The sequence below is a fragment of the Halichoeres trimaculatus genome, unplaced genomic scaffold, assembly GCF_033239565.1.
Source record: "Halichoeres trimaculatus isolate MK-OKI-2021-1 unplaced genomic scaffold, fHalTri1.1 fHalTri1_scaffold_18, whole genome shotgun sequence".
Taxonomy (NCBI): Eukaryota; Metazoa; Chordata; class Actinopteri; order Labriformes; family Labridae; genus Halichoeres; species Halichoeres trimaculatus.
Window position 1 is genome coordinate 5821802 of NW_027437196.1, and position 13380 is coordinate 5835181.

General features: G+C 39.5%; 1 pseudogene; it reads right to left on the reverse strand.

Annotated features, from left to right (window-relative positions):
* The window catches only part of LOC141807828 (uncharacterized), a 32082-nt pseudogene that overhangs the window by 7053 nt on the left and 11649 nt on the right, over positions 1 to 13380 (reverse strand).

Consider the following 13380-nt stretch of genomic DNA (forward strand, 5'->3'; position numbering starts at 1 on the left):
GAGGAATTGATAAGAGAATCAATTAAGACTCAAATCATAAGGATAACTGATAAGAGCATTAGTATCAATAAAATCTTATCCATACTCATCCCTAAGTATGTGTTTGCGCAACTTCAGCATGTGTGACACAGTGGTAAGTCTAGAAACAAACCAGCTCTAGCTCATTGCTAATGCTTGAGAGACTGCTGAATGAAAACTAGTTCACTTACCGTGAATCTGGGGGACCTGGTTCTTTACTGAACTGTGGATTCCAATTTTTAGACTGGTCACTCTTCATAGACAGACAGCTGGACAGGGGGGACTTCTCTCTGTCCTCTTCTTCGACACAATCATTCATCCTCTTCACTTCACTATGACTAAATAAACGTCACATGTGGTTAGCACTGTGGGGGACAACAATCAACTTGGCAGCATGTCCGTCTAAAATGAAAAAGAAGCACGAAGCAGAGTAAGAGAGAGAAGCCGTCAGCCATCTCAAAGGGGGAAGATTTAGGTTTCCAGCGGGACTCAAAATCCATACATTTGTGTGTCAGTAGGTATCGTTATAGTTATATTCCCCCTCTCAAGTGTAGTAGAAAATGGGGATTGTTGTCACACTCATTATATCTCACCAGCAGAGGGCGCTGTCTCCCAAGTTGTAGTGGGAAGTGGAAATTTAAAGAATTAGAATCACAGCTCACCGAAATGATCTTAAATAAAGTATGAAAGCGAAGGTGTAAGGACTTCTGTGTTTTTCATGTCAAATTGTTAGTATTCAGCTCCTCTGTATTTTTTTCTTATAGGCTCTCACACAATGGGTTAACAACAAAACTACTGACTCATGGCTTAGTCCCGCCTTAAAACGTGAGGAGCCAATCAGAGTGGGTGTAACCATTCCCAGACGGACACTCTGCTCAGAAAAAACATCGCAAAAAGTCTGTTTTTGTTCAGTTTTATGATGTTTTTCCGAGATTTTGAGTTTAAAAAGTGGCCAAACGGTGTTCATGGGTTACATGCAGCTCCAACACAAAGTACCTGAGATGCTGGGATGTAACGGGATGTAATTTTACCCCTTCCTAAACCTCATCTCAACCGAGAAAAGTGTCTTCTTTGGATTAAGTTGTGCAGTAGATCAACTCATTGTAAATGAAATTAACAAGGATGCTACATCTTTACTAAGGTAGGCTGGAATTTTATTTTAAGGGAATATATTGTCATTTAGCAGGAAAGAAATATATAGTTATCTGTAACACTAGAACCACTACTGCAGTCTGACAATTTGGGACCATTAGCTAAAGTTAGCTTACCGTTAGCCTACCGTTAGCTGCGTTGTTCATAATGTCTCTTTGTTTGCTGGGAGTTCATTGGCATATTCTGTTTAAGTCTTTGTTCTTGGTTATTGTACATCATTTTTAGCTGTTATCCAAAAGGGTTAATCTTCTGGAGCTTAGCTTCATTAGTTTATATGTTACAGCCGAGGAAGGTTCGCAAACTTTATGCTGAATAATCCAATATAAATACTGTAGGACCAAATTAATGAAGAAACACTCTTGAAAAAGTTGGTAAAGTTGGCGTTTATTTTTTTATTTTATTTATTTTTTTTGATAATATGTGATCTTTCTATCCCCAAAAATGCAAAATAACTCCTACCGTGATACCTACCATAGTGCCTGTCACAAAATGTTCATTGTTGGAGTGAGTGGAGGGTAACGTGTCTTAATAATAGGCCAATTGTTACACTCTAAAAGTTAATAGGGAAAGCTGGGGTGGATCCGAATAGTCCTTCCTAAGTCCTTTCCTATCCACTTTACCTTAACCCTGATAAAAAACGCCACAGGGTCAAGGGAAGGAGGGAAAAAGATGATAGGAAAGGAGAACTGCGGCCAAAGAGGAATTCGACTGCATTTTCACTTTGTCATATTTATGTGACGACAATTACTTGTGATGTAGGTAAGCCACGACGAACTACAATGTCCCGAAAATGAACTACTGGAAGCTCATTTGTCCTCTGCCTTATCTCACAGGGTTGTGTCATGTCTTCACCGGTCAACATTAACAATCCATGATCAGAGGATTTACCTGTGACTGTGTTTTGTGTTTGGTCATGCAGTGTGTGTTTCCTGCTCACAGCTGTGAGGTTTGAGAACATCTGTAGTAAATGTTAGGGATGTCCCGATATTATATTTTCACTTCCGATACAATACCGATACTGCAGCATTGAGTGTTGGCCGATACCGATATTAATCCGATACGATATCAGCATTAAACATGCATACTATTGTTACTTATTTTGTAGTATTTCATGTTAGAAAAGGCTTGATTTAGTGATATTATTCAAACAAAGAACAGTAATCAGTAACAGTAGGTATGAGGAAAAACTCACCCATTTGTTATTGACCAGTGGGTAACAGAAATTTTAACATTAAACATAAAAAAGACTAGTAATTGAATAAAATACAGAATATATTAGAAGACCCAGAAAATAACCTAAATAAATCAAATAAAAACAGCAGGAGCGGAGTCAGGAATGGACTGCTTATATCTGAGATTTTAGATGCATTCCGATACGATACAGATATTTGTTTTTTTTGCTGATATCGGACCGATATCCGATATTAATATCGGACTGGGACACCTCTAGTAAATGTTGACAGTCTGAAGCCTGATAACACAAGAAGACTGTCATGGATAATACAGCAGACTGTCAGAAACACTATACCCCCTGTTTCATTCACATATACCATTATGAACATTGTTTGAATTTATTATATTTGGAATATTGTAAAAGTCCTCATTTGCCCTTCTTATATTGACTTTAATAAACTTTATTACTTCGATCACTAGTGATTCATTGTTTCAGTTCGGAATTGCAACCAAACGTTTGGGGTTATAAATCTTTTTGACATTCATACATTGTGAACACAATAAACACATTCAGGCAGACACATGATGGTTAATGTTAAAAAAGCAACAGTACTCGCATAATTTCCGTCCCTTCTCCATTGTAAGTTTGCGTAAACTTTCGGCAGGAGCTGTATTTATACACGTCAGGTGCTGCAAGGCATTATGGGGCGTTTTCTGCTCTTTTCCTTTTGAAAAGGATGGTCCGGTGTTTCTTAAGCTAAAGGAGATATTAAAGGAAGAGACGACCCTCCTTTCCTTAACTTTTGGAGAATTCGAACAGCACTTATCATGGCCGACGCTTAAATGCTTCCGGGTCATTTCTTCAGTTAGGAAGGTTCCTTATCAAAAAAGGACTATTCTGATGCACCCCAGGTTCAGGTTATCATTGGCTAGCTTACTGGTTGTTAGCCTTGATGCTAGCAAGACACTCCAGTTGGGGTTTGTCATCACATTCTCTTTGCATTGGCTGTCATATTTATACCTATGTTATATACAGCAGGCTGGCCTAAAGATGTATTTCCTGTTCATGTTCCTTGCTCATTTTGTGTCAGGATGCATCAAGTTGTGCATTCCTGAAATGGTCAGACACTACCTTTAAAGCTCATCTTTAATGCAACAAAGTACAAATGTAACAAGAAAACAAAAGAATTATTCAAATTACCCTCAAGTCTATTGAAAGTGTACTGAACTGTAGAAGCTGAGTCATTCAGATTATGAAAAGATTGTCATCATTTTTTTCAGTAGGTGATGGTAGTTTAAGAAAACAGTAAAAGAAACAAATTCAAACATAAATTCTAAAAATAATATCTATCATTTTCATTCTTTGTGTTTTCAGCTCATGGATAACGAATCTGTGCAGATCAAGCAGTCTGGAAAAAAGAGGAAATAGTGACACCTGTTGGCAGAAAGCAGTGCAGGTAGGTTTCCCTCCTCGTGTTTAAGTTAATTTTGAGTTGAGTTTTACAAGTAGAAATTATGTCATTAAACTTTCAAATTTATTTCTGCCTTCTTGCTTTTAAAAATAAAAAATAATTTTCTTTTTAAAATGACATTGTGAGAAACAACCCTATAGTGTGTTACAACCATCCCTGTGGCAGGGTTGTTTGCCACAATGTTATTGAGAGTCTCTGATAGTTGATTACCTCTTTGAGTTAAAAAATGAGAGGGATACAAAAGCCAACACATCAAGCTCTGGTTAATGTAGTATTGGTTACTGAAAGATGTCTGATGATGAGCAATTCACACGAGGGTAAAAAGCGTGACAAAACCTCGTTTTGCCTCATCAAAGGTTGTCACTTACGCAAGAACCACACATCGACAGTTTCCTGTACCGTAAACTGATTCAGCGCTGTGTCTGGTCTCATTTCTGGTACAAATCTAAAACATATTACCCATCAAATAATAATTAATTTTCTTGTAATAAAGATACACTCACCCTGTCGTTTCCTCCCTCTGCACTACTCTGACATCAAACTGGAATCCACGCCGGAAACAGTCTCACTCTGACTGAGCCACTTCACAAATAAATCTGCGTCACAGCTTCTCCTCCCCTTGCCTTTTAAAACCACATTGGATTCAGTTTATTGTCATTTCACATGTCCTCAAAACAGGTAACAAGATACAGATTGCATCTTACCAGAAGTGCATTGCAGTAATAATAGATAATAGGAACAGTTTTGAGTTAATGGTTTTGAGGAAGCCAACAGTTATGTGAGGGGCGGCAGGAGTCTTTGTCGCTTCTTTCAGCTGTGACAAGGCTTCCTGTAAATGCCCTCAGTAACAGGAAACAGCAATGCATGGGTGGTTTCCATCACCATGTGCAGTGCCTAACGGTCTGAAACAGACAAGTTCAAACATCAGGCTGTAATGTAGAGAAACAGAATGTCCGAAGAGACGCAGTGTCTTTAAATAGCTTTCAAGAAAAAAGAGGAATCTACCGCTGCTCTGTTTGTATGGATTGGTGGGTGCAAGTCTGACTCGTTGACTCATCAAACAGCCTTGTGGTACAAAAGTCTTTAGTGTCAGAGTGGGGGAGGAGTGATGGTCCAACCGTTGACTTGAAGTTCTGTCTTTTTTGTAATGTATTTAAATTTCTTTCTTTCTTTTTTTTTTTTTTCAACTTTTTGACATTTTTAAAAAATAATTCGAGTTCAGATTTCTTTAAAATTACCTTCCTCTTTTTAAAGCATATACTGTATTTCATTGCCTAGTGTTATTATTCCTTATTTAATTATTACTATTTTTTTGTCCCTTTTTAAAATAATAATTATTTCTATTCTATAAACATACATCTGTTAAATAATTGTATACCAGTTGTAAGTTGCACATCCTTATAAATAATACCTGGGTAGGTGGGTGGGTTTGTCTGGCATTAATACGATTTGATTATATGTATGGCAAATGCTGACAAATGTATTTGTACACCCATTTTTTTTTCAGTGATATTTGCTCAAATGAATGGTAAAAAAAACCCCATCTTCCTCTGCTTAGTTCAAATAAGAAGCAGTCAGTGCAGTAACTTTTCTGTTCGAGTCTCACTTTATTGTAAATGCAGCAGCACCACCTGCTGGTCAACTACGAGCAGAGCACTTCATCACCAACAGAAAACCCCTGGACCAGGTTGTGGTGTGTAGTGTCACATGTTGTATTTTTCATTTGAGAAGAATCTCTTTATACTTGTATTTCACTTCAGCAGACCAGAAACTCTTAAAGCTAAGGGCACTGTGATGTCATCTTAGCGTCCACTGCTTTTTAAAGTGTGTCACTCCACCATTGTTTCATTACTCAATGAACCAGAGAATGTGAAAGTGGACTAAAATGTTAAATAAACAGGCATCCTGTATCATGCCCTTTTTTGCCCTCTGCTCTCTGGACTGAAAACAGTTTTTGCTTTAACTGACACGACACTTTCACATTTTCTTCACCTGTTTTCATTAAAACCTGTCAGTTGTTATATTGCTCATCACAAAAGATGAAATGTTTCCAGGAATTCCTCTCATTGTAAACAACATTTTTTATTTCAGAAGAACAAAACACACACACACACACACAAATGTGGTCACTCAATAAAAATTACAAGCACCAGAACACATGATGATATTTCAGTAATGGACAGTTATTCTTTTGATGCAACATTGCAGTGATGTTAGAGACTATTTAGGAGTGACATTATTGATTGTATTGTAAACGACAAGAGCCAAATATATTTTATACATCAGAGATCAATTATTCTGTTTGACAGCATTTTCTCTAACAGGAGATAAATGTCATATATCAAAGATAACGTAGATCATCTATTGAATTTAGGGATGGATACAAAATTAGATAGTTTTATAGGTACTGACAGAAGTCTGTCTGTAGTACTGAGTACTGATTCATGTAAAATTAAATGATACCATGTTTAAGTACCTAAATGCATCTTTGGGACTGTGAGGGATAGGGCTGCAGCGATTAGTCGACATAATCGACTAGTCGACGATAAAAATTCTTAGACGCAAATTTTAATAGTCGAAGCGTCGTATTATTGTTTTTATTATCGTTGTCACTTAGTGAAACCAAATACCAGGGGGTAATACTCATTCATAACTCAAGTTCACAGCATGAGTGTTATTGGATACTTTTATGGGAAAAGATCACTAAGTTCATACGTGAGGAATATTGATGAGGAAAAATCTCCACTCCCAGAGAGCGCTGTGCGCTGACGGAGGCTCTTCATCTCCAGCTTGGACAGCCTGACAGCTCCCGGTGTTTAGCGTCTGATAACATGATTTAGAGAGTCTCCTTCACTCTCTGTAACAGACAGTTTTTCAGGATCTGAGTCACAAACTTGTGTCAAAACTCCCCTAAGTTTTGAAAAGAGAGGACATTTATCTGATGGAGCTTTCACTCTCAAGCTCACACTGCAGCGGTAACACTCAGCGGGAGGAGGAGGAGCGGAGTGCGCATGAGCGAAATAGCGCATGTAGAGAAATAAAACTAAATGTGTTGTCATGGAGAGCTGGGAGAGAGTCAGGCGGGATCATACAGAGAGCAAAGCCCCAATGAGCAAATAAACATGAGAAAACAAACCCAAAGTCACTAATAAGCGGTCTATCCAACACTACGAACAACAACTTCATTTCCCTGTTACCTGCTTCATTCATTTTGAGATTTTTTTTTTTTTTGTATCGTACCTACTTATATTTTTTTATGTCATCATGAATGAAATAAAGACAAACAAACATTACACAGGGCTGACCAATCAGAGGTGACAACCTAACTCTGAGTAAATGCAGTGAAAATGCAACACACTGGTTGAATTATAAAGGTCTGCACATTTTAAAAGCCAAATTAGGTTGAAACACAAAATAACCATGATTAATCGACTAATCTAAAAAATAATTAATAGATTATTATTAAAAATAAGTAAGTTGCAGCCCTATTGGACTGTAAGAGTAAACAGACTGGCCTTTTTATTTTTTATAATTTTATTCTATATTTTGCATTTTGCTGTGCAAAACAGTGTTGTTTAACTAGCTCTGTTATGAGAGAGATCGTTTTGGCATTTATTTGGGATACATTATGGTTTTGAAATAATTGAACAACAGAAAAATAATTGTTAGACGAATAGTCCAATTAATCGTTAGATTAGTCGACTAATCGATAAAATAATCGCCCGATTAATCGTTCTAAAAATAATCGCTTATCCCCAGCCCTAGTGAGGGAGTGGAGGAGTAGCTGATTTTCCATGCTGGACATGAACACAGCATTGCAAAGTCATATATTGAGTATAAATATGTTCAACTGAAAAACTTTGAGATTTTACTATGTATAGAAAAATATTTATTACCACCTCAACACACAAAAGTCTCGAAATTGGTACCAACCAATCACAGAGCGCGCAGTGCGCAATTGACTTTGTGTGTTAATAATAGCCAGTGGAAGAAACTACCCTGACTGGCTTTGATAGTGGACGTGATTAGCTTGTGCTTACATGCCAAGTCTGGTGCACGGCTCTAGTCTTTCCCTTGTAGAAACCCAATGATGCAGATGGTTGCTGGGTGAGTGAGTGTATCCACATAGTCATGGTCGTAGGCTGTGGGTGTGAGCTACTGCTGGCACTGAGCCAAGGAGGCCCAGAGCCCAATTTGAATTTTTTTTTTTACTAACAAATAAATTCCTGCAGACCCTACCTTTAAAGCTCATCTTTAATGTAATAAAGTGCAGATGTAATAAGAAAACAAATGAATTATTCAAGTTACCCTGAAGTCTATTGAAAGTGTACTGAACTGTCAAAGCTGAGTCATTCAGATTATGAAAAGATTATCATCTCGAGGATAAAAGAAGAGTGCAAGAAAATAAAAAATCAGCTCCAGGTCTTGAGTCTGAGAGTGGGGCCGGATCTCAGAGGGGTTCAGACTGCAGCACTGAGAGTCCCCTTCACCTGTTGTGATCAGTCTGCGCAGTCAGAGACTCACCATCCCTGCTTCTGCTGCTGCTTCCACCTCTCTGATCAGCAGGAGAAAGACGATCTTCTCTGATCACTCTGAACTGTCCCTGATGATTGAAAATAAAAAACTGTGTTTAGACTCTGAGATTTACTCAATCAGCTGTTAGCTCTTCAGTCAGATAAATAGAGCATGCTTCCTTCTAGCTCTTATGTTCTCATATTGGACACTTGTAGCATGAGGGGAAAGACAGACTCCTTGAAGGCATCATTCTGTTTTACTGTTGTTGTTACACATATTCAGTTTTTTCACTGAGGGAAGAAAACTCTGGATGGGTTAAATAGTTTCCAGGATATCCTGATTTCTGCTGTGTTTGGAGCGACACTGGAAAAAACAGCATAGACTATCTCCAACATACCTCAGATCCTCTAGTCTGTACTTTCGACTCTTCACAAGATCACGCAGCGGCTTCATTTCTGAACCCTGAAGCTTGTTGTTACTCAGGTCCAGCTCTTTTAGATAGGAGGGGTTGGACTTCAGAGCTGAGGCCAGAGAAGCACAGCTGGTCTTAGACAAACTGCAGTCACTCAATCTAAATAAGAAAGAAGTAGTGATATTTTAGAAAGCACGGACTCTGCTTGTCTTAAAATCAGTCAAGACCAGAAACCCTGAATTAGTGAAAAATAATTTCCTATCAGCATGAATACAAATTGCTGTTTCAACAAAGAAGCAGAAACTTTTTTTCCCCCTCTGCCTACTCTGATTTTAAAACTTTCTAAACAGTGTCTAAAAAAGATTTAACATGAATTAAAACCAAATAATGTCCAGGATGTCTAAAGTGTTTCAAATTTAAAAGAACCATGCTAATCACAAAAAAAAAATATTTCTTTTCTTTTTTTAACTCTTACCTCAGAGTCTCCAGCACACAGTCTGGACTCTGCAAAAACTCACATAGCTGCTTCACTCCTGAATCCTGCAGCTTGTTTTTACTCAGGTCCAGCTCTTTCAGACGGGAGGGGTTGGACTTCAGAGCTGAGGCCAGAGAAGCACAGCTTGCCACTGCCAAGTTGCATTCACTCAATCTGAATTAAAAAAAAATATTTTTGTAGTTTTACAAGAAGTCAGAATAAATTTTCAAGTGGAAGATTATTGTTTTGCTCAAGACTGATCTACAACTCACTAGACAGAACTTCGAAAGAAGAACACAGACTTTAGCAAGAAGATACTTAAGTGGTAGGGATGAGTATAAAAGCTGTTTTTTTTAAACCTTACCTCAGAGTCTCCAGTACACAGTCTGGACTCTGCAGGAAATCACTCAACTGCTTCATTCCTGAATCCTGCAGCTCATTTTTACTCAGGTCCACCTCTTCTAGATGGGAGGGGTTGGACTTCAGAGCTGAGGCCAGAGCAGCACAACTTACCTCTACCAAGCTGCATTCACTTAATCTGATCAGGGATAAAATTATAACACTTTAGACACAGATTTCCTGCTTCAATTGTTACTATGCGAAACTTAAATACAATTGAAACACCAAAAATTTGAACCCAGCAGGATGGAGGCTCAACATAAATTACATGTGATAAAAAATAGAAACCCTTCAGATATGAAAGATATTTTTTTCACTAGTTCATACATTTAAAGGAAGGTTACATTTAAGGTGTCATGTTTTTGAGATTTATCCAACTTTTTTTTTTTTTTTTTTTTTTTTTTTTTTTTTTAAAGGGGTTGTCTTACATCAGAGTCTTCAGTATGCGGTCTGGACTTCGCAGAAAGTCACACAGCAGTCTTAGTCCTGTATCCCGCAACTTGTTTTTACTCAGGTTCAGCTCTTTCAGATAAAGGGGTCTGGAATTCAGGGCTGAGGCCACTGAAATGATGTTGTTCTTTGACAAACGGCAGTCCTTCAACCTGGATAAAGAGTGAATAATGTAACAACAGGAGGCAAAGCTTTTATTGAACCAAATGTCAAAATGCTTCTTCTTAATTGAATTGTAAGGTTGAGGTTTTATGAACTTTAGATAAACAATGATCTTATCAGGTCAATGAAACTAACCATCAAAGGTAAAAACAGACTTTGTCTGATTCAGTACAAAACTGTGCTGTTTTGCAACCTCTACACACGGACAAAACGTGCATTTTCAACTGATGCTTGTGTGTGAGTGCAAAACAGAAGACCCACCTCAGAATACCCAGATAACAGTTTGGACTCTTCAAATATTCACAAAGAGGCTCCAGTCCTAACTCCTGAAGAGAGTCATAAGCCAAGTCCAGCTTTCTTACATGTTGGGGGTTGGACTTCAGAAATGCGATCAATGAAGCTGTGTTGAACCATGAAAAACTGCAGTTCCACAAAAATGTATTAGAAAAAGATCCACTCAAGATACAAAACATTTTAAAAGTGTCAGGATAAATAGTGGAGGTTAAAAATTGCATATGCAGAAGTTATAATAAACTTTAATTTGATCTTAACTTTGTGAAAATGTTAGAAAAAAATACAAGTTTTACAACTCATTAACACCAGCAGAGCAGTGAAAAAGTGTCTGACCTGAAAGACCCCAGTCTACAAAGTGGATTGTCAATGAATTTACACATCAGCTTTATTCCTGAATTGCGCAACTTGTTTCCTTCCAGGTACAGTTTTCCCAGATGGTAGGGATTGGACTTCAGAGTTGAGTCCAGATGAGAACAACTTTTTGTTGTCAAGCTGCAGCTATTCAAACTAAATAGAGAAAAAAATAATGTAGTTAAAACAATGAGTATAGAAATCAGACGTGCACTGGTTTTAGACATCTTGCCTTGTAGTGGTTTGATTTCACCAAAGGAAAGCAGACTCTAAGCCACTGAAAAGCTTTCATACAGGGACTAACTCGACTGAATGTTTGTTCACAATCATGGACCATACAGCTTCTGTTGGTCTACATGGACATACATATCCTTTAACAACTTGCATGGGAGTCAAACAGCAGGCTCAAAAAATGGCCTAAAGCAGTGGTCAACGAGCTGTGTGCTTACCCCAGGAGGCACAGCAACAACAGTTTCTGCTAGTACTTGGTGCTGGTGGGTGCAAGGCGCCTGATGCTTGTAATCCCAGAACCTGTTGGTGGACACCAAAGGTGATGGGTGCCGTCAAGTTGAGGAAGGAGTCATACGGGGCATAGTCGGCTTGTGGGACTCCGGGGCCAAGCACTGTGTGGCTATTACTGAGGCAAAAACTCAGGCTTTGGAAAGTTTGTTGAGGCCATGGAACTGGATTTCTCTTTTGGCCTTGAAGAAATACTGGTGAACTGTCCGGCAGCTCAGAAGGAGAAAGCAGCCTTTTCTCTGCACTGTCTACAGTGCGTAAGGGGGGCAGCTGACCTCAACTGAGAGTATAATTAGGCAGTGGAAGGAGTACTTTGAGGATCTCCTCATTTCCACCAACATGCATTCTTTGGGCCTGCTCATCCCTGTGGCAGTCAAACAACCCAGCAGCAAGGCTTCAGGGGTGGACTAGATCCATCCTTAGTTCCTCAGGGCTGTGGTTGTTGTAGGACTGTCCTGGCTGACACATCTCTGCAACATTGCATGGATATCAGGAATGAGCCTCTGGATTGGCAGATTAGGTTGGTGGTTCTCCTTTTAAGAAGGAGGACCAGAGGGTCTGCACCAACTATGGAGGTCACACTCCTCAGACTCCCTGGTAAGATCTTACTCCAGCGTAATTGTCCTGGTCGTGGAACACTGGACCAGCTCTATACCTTTGCAAGGGCGCTAGAGGGACCATGGAAGTTTGCCCTACCAGTCAACCTGTGCTTTGTAGACTTGGAAAAGGCTTTTGACTGGGTCCCCTGAGGCATTTTGCTAGGGGAGTGCTCCGAGAATATGGAGTTGATGGCCTGTTGTTATGGGCTATTCAATCTCTATATTTATTTATTGGACCAAAGCGTCTGCTAAATGAAACTGCTAAATGAAACTATATTTCCTGTGCAAGAACTTGGTATGTGTTGCCAATGGTAAGTCGAACTCGTTCCCAGTCAGGGGTGGACTCTGCCAGGGCTTCCCTTTGCCGCTGATTCTGTTAATTACTTTCATGGACAAGGCGCAGCCAAGTGGCAGAGGGAGTCAGGTTCGGGGGTCTTAGGATCCCATCCCCGCTTTTTGCAGACGTTGTGGTCCTATTGGCCTCATTGAACACTGACCTCCCTGGCACTGGGGCAGTTTGCAGTTGAATATGAAGCAGCAGGATGAAGATCAGCACCGCTATGTCTGAGGCCATGGTTCTCAGTCGGAAAAGGGGGGACTGCCCACTCCAGGGCTGAAGGGGGGTTCTTTGTCCCAAGTTTAAGTATCTCGGGTCTTGTTTGTGAGTGAGAGGAAAATGGAGCGAGAGACTGATAGACAGATTGGGGCTGCATCGGCAGTGATGCAGATGATATACCTCTGAAAAGAGGGAGTTGAGCCAGAAGGCAAGACTCTTGATTTTCTGGTCACTATACATCCCGACCCTCACCTATGGCCATGTGCTGTGGGTAGTGACCGAAAGAACAAGATCACGTACACAAGCATCTGAAATGAGCTTTCTGAGCTTTTCTTTCAGGTTGTCTGGGCTCAGCCTTGATGATAGTGTGCAGCTTGTAGCACCAAAAGAAGCCAGATGAAGGGGATTTGGGTATCTGGTGAGGATGCCTCCCAGACACCTCTCTTGGGGAGCTTTGAGACACACCCACTGTGGCTTCTTAACCCCACTTCGCCTTTCCTGACCTGTACGTGTGTGCTACGTTAACTGTATGGATTGACTGTATAAGTGGTACAGTAAAAGAGTAGTATAAAATTGTTGACTTCATCAAAGAATGACTAAACTGACCTCAGAGTCTCCAGTCTGCAAGTTGGACTCCTCAACCAATCACAAAGCTGCTTCACTCCTGTATCCTGCAGCTTGTTATTACTCAGATCCAGATCTTTAAGATTGGAGGCCAGAGTAGCAGTGTCGTGCCCAAAAAAAATGTGGGACCACAGGCTGAAAATTGATTTTAAAAAAATTAGAAGGTTCTGCAAGAAGATTTTAAAGTTGTTACAGTTAACGTTCCTCAA